The 8,616-nt window shown below is 38.6% G+C and overlaps 1 pseudogene; it reads right to left on the reverse strand.

The window, feature by feature from the left end:
* Positions 1 to 7,835: 7,835 nt before the first annotated feature.
* Positions 7,836 to 8,084, reverse strand: LOC114198239 (cytochrome c oxidase subunit FA4 pseudogene; annotated as a pseudogene).
* Between the last annotated feature and the right edge of the window lie 532 nt (positions 8,085 to 8,616).

Here is an 8,616-nt window from a genome sequence, read left to right on the forward strand (position 1 = left end):
GGATTTTCAGTTTTCCCACTGTTGTCCATTTTCTCTTCCAGGACCCCATCCAGGACACCACATTACATTTAGTTGGGAAGAACTGGTGTCTACCAAACTGTGATAGTTCCTAAGTGTTGTTTTTTACACCCTTGACAATTGTAAGGAATAGTGGCCAGATACTTTGAGAATGTCTTTCAGTTTAGTTTTTTTTTTTTTTTTTTTTTTTATGTTTTCTCATGATTAGGCTAAGGCTTTAGATTTTTGAGAAGGATATCACAGAGGTGAAGTACCTTCTCATTGCATGGTACCAGGAGGTACCTGACAACAACATGTCTAATTACAGGTGATGTTAATTTAAATCACTTGGTTAGGGTAGTGTCTTCTAGGATTCTCCACAGTAAAGTTACTATTTTTTTCTAATTCTATATTCTATCTGTTAGAAGTGAATCACTAAGATCAGCCACACTCAAAGGAAAGCCGAATTAAGTTCAGAATTTATGGGTATATGTTAAAATCAGTACGTAATTAATATATATTTTATGGGAGAGATTTTAGATGATTTCAAAATCAACAACATAATTTGTAAGGCCCAAAACAAAGTGTGGTGCCCCATGTTCAAAATTATTAGAAAATTTCAAGATGGAAGCAGCAGAGAAGAAACCAACTGTGAGCCCTTCTGAGCATGGAAGACTGCACAACTGCTCAGGTTGCATGCCCAAAAGAATGGTCCTGAGATTATTCAATAGCCTGTTGGTCCTTAACTTGCCCACTAATTATAGCATTCATTCATGGATCTTCCCCTAGAAATGATTACTGTGGTGTTTGAATAGCAACTTTTTCTCTTGTTCCTTCTATATTGATTGGAATTCCTATGTAAGGAAGTCCATATCATATGGACTCCTGGATATTTATTTTATTCTTTGCATTATAACAACATACTCTTATTTGCTCAAGTTATTTCAGCTTTAGACATTGAGCACTCTTTCAGATTGACTCCTCTGTCTCTTTGAAATGCTTCTATCTGCTTTTGTTGTTGGAAACAACTTCTTTGGTATCACAAGAGGCTTCATGTTGCTCGTGTATTTTCCCTGACTCAGCCATTTCCCCCAAGGATCCTTGTTTCCTTTTTACTGGACGATGGGATATAGAAAACAGGATCTGGGTGCTGCGTGCGCTCCTTGCCACTGGAGTGTCACTGCTCCTAGGCTCTCGGAGTGGGTAGAACTTGGAAATGTATGTATATACACTAATCCATTGTGCAAACTTACCTGTGTTTTTATGTTTCCCTCTCTGTATTTATGAAAAGAAACATGAACAACTTTGACTCCAGTCTAGCACCACAAAGTTAGCTCTAGTATTCACCCTTTAATTGTAGCTCTTATCTTTCACAGTGAGAAACTTGGGTCTTTTTAACTACACACATTTACTCATTTTTCTTAGTGCATTTGTAATTGTTAATCTGTACTCCTGTGAGACTGAATTTACCAGCTAGACTTTAGTGTTTCTATCCAATGTAGTCTGTTCTTTATCACTGACTAGTTTTTATTATCAGTGGATGTTGAACTTGGTTAAACCTTATCTTAATAGATGTACAAAAAGTGTATTCTTCTGTAGTCTGTTAACATGGTGAATTACATTGATATTTGAATGTTGAGCCAGTCTTAAATTCCTGAGATAAACTCCACTTGGTTGTGCCATGTTAACCTTTTTATGTGTCGCTGGACTTAATTTCCTAATACTTGTTGGTTTTTTCCCTATGTTCATGAGGAACACTGGTCTGTAGTTTTTTTCTCATAATGCCTTTGTCAGGATTCAGCAGTAATGGAATTCCTTTTTCACCTGAAGAAAGATTCCATATATGGAATTTTTTCTTTTTGTTGATATAAAATGAGGTAGTAAAATGATAAAAAAAAAATACAGTGAAACTACAAGTAAGTCTTTTTTGACTGAAGTGGAAGTGAAGATCTCTTGATCCTTGTTCACCTTTCTCTGTTTCCTGGTGAGATGGATGCTTTCTTCTCCCCACCATATGTGACTTGATACCTACAGTGTGCTCCAGGGCCAGTGCCAGTTTCTGTCTTGTTGCTGAGGCTGTGCCAAAGGTTCCAGCAAGCCTGGGCTCAATTTGCATAGAATTTTGCATGCATGTTAACGAGTGGAGGGAAATGGGGAAAAAAGTATTTGGAACAGGCACAAAGTTCAGTGAACTTTTCCCTTGAAATTATCAGCATGCTTCTATTATACACAGAACAATAGAAAAGTCCTCATTAGACTAGCAGAACTGAGGCATATTCCCACTACTTGCATTCCAGGCTCTTAATCTAGTTCATGAATTACCCTTCTTTCATTCTCTTGGAGGAGAAATGGAAGGAAATCGATTGTAGGATAAGACCAACTTTGTTCTGAATTTGGAGTTTACTACATTGATTTATGAAGTATAATTACTGAAATATAAATATAGTGAGCATTTGTTGAGAGGGGTTCCTTTAGTCACTATTTATTGTGCTTTTCCCAAATACCTCATTCCACTTGTACTTGCAAATGGGGGAGATGCCACAGTCCTAAGAAAACAAAATTACTATATGAAATACAAATTTTAATGCAAATGCCGTATTTGATGAGGCACAGTTATTGTGAAAAACTTCTTACCTTCCCCACAAAGGCTGTTTTTAGGTCTGTATGGAAAACTTATTTCCCAAGATCCAGACTGGTGGAAACTATTACACAGGCAAATTCTAGGGAATCATTTCAAGCATATTCTCAAATGCAGCTAGCCATTCTCCTGGGCCTCTCTTGGTCTTTTTATCTTTCTGTCTTCATAATTGCTTTGTAAAATTCTTTGTTTTCATTCATCCCACCCCTCCAAGCTGTTGACGTCGTGTTGACACAGGGCTAAGTATCAAATCGTAGATGCTGTAGTTTCTTGCTGATATGACTTACCTTTGCCTCTTGGAACAAGTGAGGGTTGATTTGGGGGCAGGGAGTGGTCGGGCAAGGGCACAGGAAGAGGAAATTGAGTCACTAGTGTCTTTCTGGGCCTGTTGATTGGATTCTGGAACAGACAGAAGCATCTAGTAGAACTATTTGAGAAGTGATATTGACCTGTTGTGAACATTACCACTCTCAGAAGTCTGGAGAGAGGAGCCATGATGGTGTTTTGAAGGAGGGGACAGTCATCCAATGGTTTGGTCATAGTGAATACTTCTTAGATTTGTAAGATGGACTTTTGTAACTGGGTGGCCATAGACATTTTCATGGTAAATAAAATATTTTTGGTTCTTATCTTGATGGAATACAGAGTAGTAATATATGCACATTCCAGGTTGATGTATTCCTTCTTCTGTTTGGCATTATTTGTCTTGCCTTGAGTAGGTGTGTGTGCACATGTGCAAAATTTGAAATGGCAAATGGATGTCCTTAAGGAGAAATTTATGTCATTATTTCCTCACCAGGGAAAATGAAAGAAAGAACAAAGCTGAGAATAACCTGGATTTTAGATTTAGTAAGTGGCATGAACTGGGAGATACAGGTGACCCAGTTGTACCATGTTAGCATTTTAACGTCAAGGAAGTAATTTAACTTCCCTGTGTCTTGGTCCTCATAAATAGAGTGAGGGGATTAGGTACTTGGCCTTATAAAATGCCTGCATCATTGACTAGCACATAGTTAATTATCATCATCATCATCATCTCTTGAACCAGATAGAAAATGGAGGCACGGCTTGAAGAAGGACAAAGTCAGCCTCTGAGTTTGGGAATTATGATATAGTGAGGTAGGAATGCAGGACGTCGGCTTTCTCACTTGGAAACCAGCAGAGATTTTTGATTCACATGTTGAAGGTGTGAAGAGAAATGACACCAGAGCTAGACATGTCCTTTTTCGGGAGGCACTGAGGAAAATCACTGGGCATTGAAATGTGTCCAGTGATAATTCTTCTGTTGTCAGAATAAAATGCCAGGGAAGTCCAAGATCAAAGGAGATAATATGTACAAAAGCATATTTTGAGGATATTCTTTGTTTGCTTTATCATCAGTATGATGATACCTTCATCAGCACACCTTGTGGGCCATACATTTATCTTTGTGTTTATGTACCTGTATCATTTAGATAAATTCACATGAAGTCACATGCACAAATCCTTTTTTTTTTTTAAGATTTTATTTATTTAAGAGAGAGAGAGCATAAGCAGGGGGAAGGGCAGAGGGAGAAGCAGACTCCCCACTAAGCGGGTAACCCAAAGTGGGCCTCCATCCCAGGACCCTGGGATCATGACCCAAGCCAAAGGTGGACACTTAGCCAACTGAGCCACCCAGGTGCCCCAATACATGCATATTTCTAAAGTTTTACAAAAAACCTGTTTCTATTATCATCACCTAAATCAAGGTAGAGAACACTGTCTAGCACACTTGTGTGCCCCCTCCCAGTTGTTACCTACCCCAGAGATGAATGCTGTTTGGATTATCATCATAGATTGGCTTCATGAAGTAAGAGATTTTAACTGAATATTTTCTTCCTAACATGTTAGTATTGAGAAAATAAAAACAAGACACAAAAATGTTTAGCTGAACAATAGCCAAACTGTGGAAAGAGACTAGATGTCCATCAACAGATGAATGGATAAAGAAGATGTGGTATACATACACAATGGAATATTATGCAGCCATCAAAAAATGAAATCTTGCCATTTGCAATGACATGGCTGGAACTAGAGGGTATTATGCTAAACGAAATAAGTCAATCAGAGAAAGACAAGTATCATATGATCTCACTGATAGGAGGAATTTGAGAAACAAGACAGAGGATCATAGGGGAAGGGAGGGAAAAATGAAACAAGATGAAACCAGAGAGGGAGACAAACCATAAGAGCCTCTTAATCTCAGGAAACAAACTGAGGGTTGCTGGAGGGGTGGGGGGTAGGAGGGATGGGGTGGCTGGGTGATGGACATTGTGGGGATCGTATGTGCTATGGTGAGTGCTGTGAATTGTGTAAGACTGATGAATCACAGACCTGTAGCCCTGAAACAAATAATACATTATATGTTAATAAAAAAGGAAACTAAAAAAAATGTTTAGCTGAGACAGAAAAGAGTGAGTTCTCCGATTATATTTACTAACAGTTAACTTCCTCCTTATACAAGGTAAATGCTTGTTCATAAGGTTAACTCATTTCTTACCACTCCTGTGAAAACACTTCTCCCATTGTGTGGGTCAGGCTACAGTACTCTGATTTAGGCAAAATAGAAAGTAATTGGAAGATGGCTGGAAACCCAACTCAAAAGAGCGAGGAACCACAGTCAAAGTCTTGTCTTGTTGCCAGTGGAATCTGGGTTTGGTGCTGCTGCTGGACTGTGTGGCTGATTCCCTTTGCAGTCACCCCTGCTCATGCCATGAACAATCTCTCTGACCTCTGGGTCTTTATGTCACTCACCCCAAATTTAGAATCTGAAATGGGACATGATGAGCTAACCCTAGGACATATGACTGCCAAAGACCAGTGTAGGAAATGTCCATTTTTATATTGTGAGGTAGGGTCTCGCCTGCCATGAAGACCCAAATAATGGGTGATTTGCTAAAAAAAGGAAGAGGTTTGGATGTCATTCAGACAAAAAAGAAACCGAGCAAAACCGAAAAGGCAAACTGTCTACAGTACCTCAAATTTGACTTCTGTTATTTTAAAGCCTTTATTTCCTGCAAAAAGAAATTTTATCTAGAGGTCACAGCACATCTAAAGTATTAGGTGTTAAGTAGCAGATTCCATGTACCTTCAGGACAGAGCACTATTATCTCAATATGGTATTCACTTGTGTGGGGGAACTATTAACAGAGCTCCGAATACTTCTCTCCTAGGAGTAATGCCTTGAGTTTTCAAGTAAAATTGTCTAGGTGTCATTTGTCTTGCATAGAAATATGCTGGCATTTAAAGAAATCTTCCCCTGTCCTGTAACTGAGTGGTGACATGTGCTAATCATAGTTGCCTCTTGATGTGTTTGGATGGTATCAGCTACCAGGACTCAATAGAGGGGCAAACAAAGATGAGGTGTTACCACCTTCATTTATTACAAAGAGGGAGGAGGATAATCTCTTCTGATATAAACTACAGGCTTATTTTGGAATGAAGGCTCATCATTTAATTCACTGCCTTTTATAAGTTAAACACGATTAAGAGGAGGGCTGTTTTGGGGTGTTTTTGTTTTTAATGACAAGCTGTGATGAACCAGGCAGCTTTGATCCCTTAATGTGCTCACATAAACAGTTATAGCTCTCAGTCAAGAATTGTTCGTTTCTTCGCTTTGGTGGCAAGTCTTGAGAATTCTGTGACAATTATGAGTATAGTGGCTATGTCATTGTACACTATCTTGAGCGCTGAGGGCCTGTTTGGAGATCCAGCGTTGTTCTTTCTCATGTTTTTGTAGTAGGAGTCTCCATGGTTATCCAAACTGTTGTCTGGATTTTGCTTGTGTTTATTTTGTTTGAACCAAGTTGGGGTTGGTAATACTTACTACTGATGTAATGAGTTGGACTACTTAGCAATGGGGTCCTGTTCACCCAGTGTTGCTGGCCGTCTCTCTGTCCCTTCCACCCTTCCCAGTGATGGCAATCATGCGCCTGCATTTATTTCAGTTCTCTTTGTTATGGAAACACCATTGCTCTCTTAACTGGCCAACCCCAGCCGTTGCAGGTTCTTGGTTATGTTCTTGAAACTTTTCCAGAGTGCATGTTTTTCAGCCCTGTCCATAGTTGCATCATGGCTTCATTATGAACATAATTTGAAGGACTGTTTGATGGCTTTAGAGAAGTTGTCTGCTTCAGCTAAGTTAATTCAGCTTAAAATATTAAATATTTCTTAATATTAGGGGAAAAATCTGAATTCTAATCATGAATAATTATAAAGCCAATGTTGAGGATGTAAAACTTATTACTAAAAGATACTCTATACTTCCTGTGCTCAGAATTTCTAAATGTTTCCCACTATAAAAAGCACACTGTTGTTGTTACGAGTGACCTGTTCATATACCTTAAGCATATTCTTTATTTGGACAGTCAGTGAATCTAGAACATTTATTGAGACAGAGGATGCCGAATGAGGTGTAAGAAAAAAACCCAAAACAACAACAAAAAATCACTGAAAAATTAACCCAAGCAGATGTAAATGAACATAAAGGGACTGCATATTCATAGTTTGTAGTTCTACTCAACTTTGAAAGTGCAGGTCGATTTTCACATTAATGTGACAGATTATTTGGTGTGCTTGATTTGTCCCCATCCTGGATCCTAGCTGAAGGTGTTTTTTTAATTTTTTTGTTTTCTTTTAGGGTGAGAAGCCTTACTTTATTTATTTAATCCTGGTATAATTAACATACAGTGTTTTATTAGTTTCAGGTGTACAATATAATGATTTGATGGTTCTATACATTACTCAGAGCTCATCATTACAAGTGTACTCCTTAATTCCCATCACCTATTTCACCCATCCCCCCACCCACCTCCCTGCTGGTAACCACCATTTTGTTCTCTATACTCAAGACTCTGCTTTTTGTCTTTTTCCTTTGTTCATTTGTTCTGCTTCTTAAATTTCATATATGAGTGAGATCATACAGTATTTGTCTTTCTCTGACTCACTTAATTCACTTAGCGTTATACCCTTTAGATCCATTCATATTGTTGCAAATGGCAAGATTTCATTCTTTTTTTTCAAGTTTCAGATAGTTATTAATCAGTGTAAACCCCCAACACAATATACCAACACGATTTTGTGCATTCAAAGGGGAAATAAGTCCTGGATAAGTGGAACGCTATGCAGATGTCTTCTGGAAGACCTTCATTCTAAGCAGCTTTGTAGTGAAACATTCCGTTTAGAAGTCTGAACCTTCTTTCTTCAGTTTGCTGAAATCCCCATTCACTGAGTAGATCTTGTATTGACCATTGGGACCCAGTTTGTTCCAAGGTCCTGGGTTATTCTTTCTACCTCAGCTGACATCTGGATTGGACAGGGTCAGGTGCAAGACATACAGTACAACTCCAGTACCTCCTCCTTCAATAAATATGCATAGCGGGATCAAGCTTGGATGCTTCTTGGCCTCCCCCAAGATGTGGCTTAACATGGTTGTTGTAGAGGCCTCAGATCCAGAAGGAGAAAAGATCAAATCTGCGAGGCCCACCACTAAGTAGTCCCTATACCGAGGATCAATTTCCTTCTCTTTTAGGGTTGAGTAAACTTTATTGTATATATATACCACATCTTTGTTATCCATTCGTCTATGGATGGACACGTGGGTTGCTTCCATATTTTGGCTATTGTAAATAATATGGCAATAAACATAGGGGTGTATATATCTTTTTGAGTCAGTGTTTTTGTATTCTTTGCGTTAATACCCTGTAGTGTGATTACTGGATCATATGGTAATTCTCTTTTTAAGTTTTTGAAGAAGCTCCATGCTATCTTCCACGATGGCTGTACCAGTTTGCTTTCCCACCAGCAGTGCTTGAGGGTTCTTTTTTTTTTTTCCACATCCTCGCCCACACTTGTTCTTTTTTGTGTTTTTGATTTTAGTCATTTTGACGGGTGTGAGGGGATGGATCTCATTGTAGTTTTGATTTGCATTTCCCTGATTATTAGTGGTGTTGAGCATCTTT

Source organism: Eumetopias jubatus, unplaced genomic scaffold, assembly GCF_037043125.1.
Source record: "Eumetopias jubatus isolate StellerSeaLion01/CBP00866 unplaced genomic scaffold, mEumJub1_p1.0 scaffold_5, whole genome shotgun sequence".
Lineage (NCBI taxonomy): Eukaryota > Metazoa > Chordata > Mammalia > Carnivora > Otariidae > Eumetopias > Eumetopias jubatus.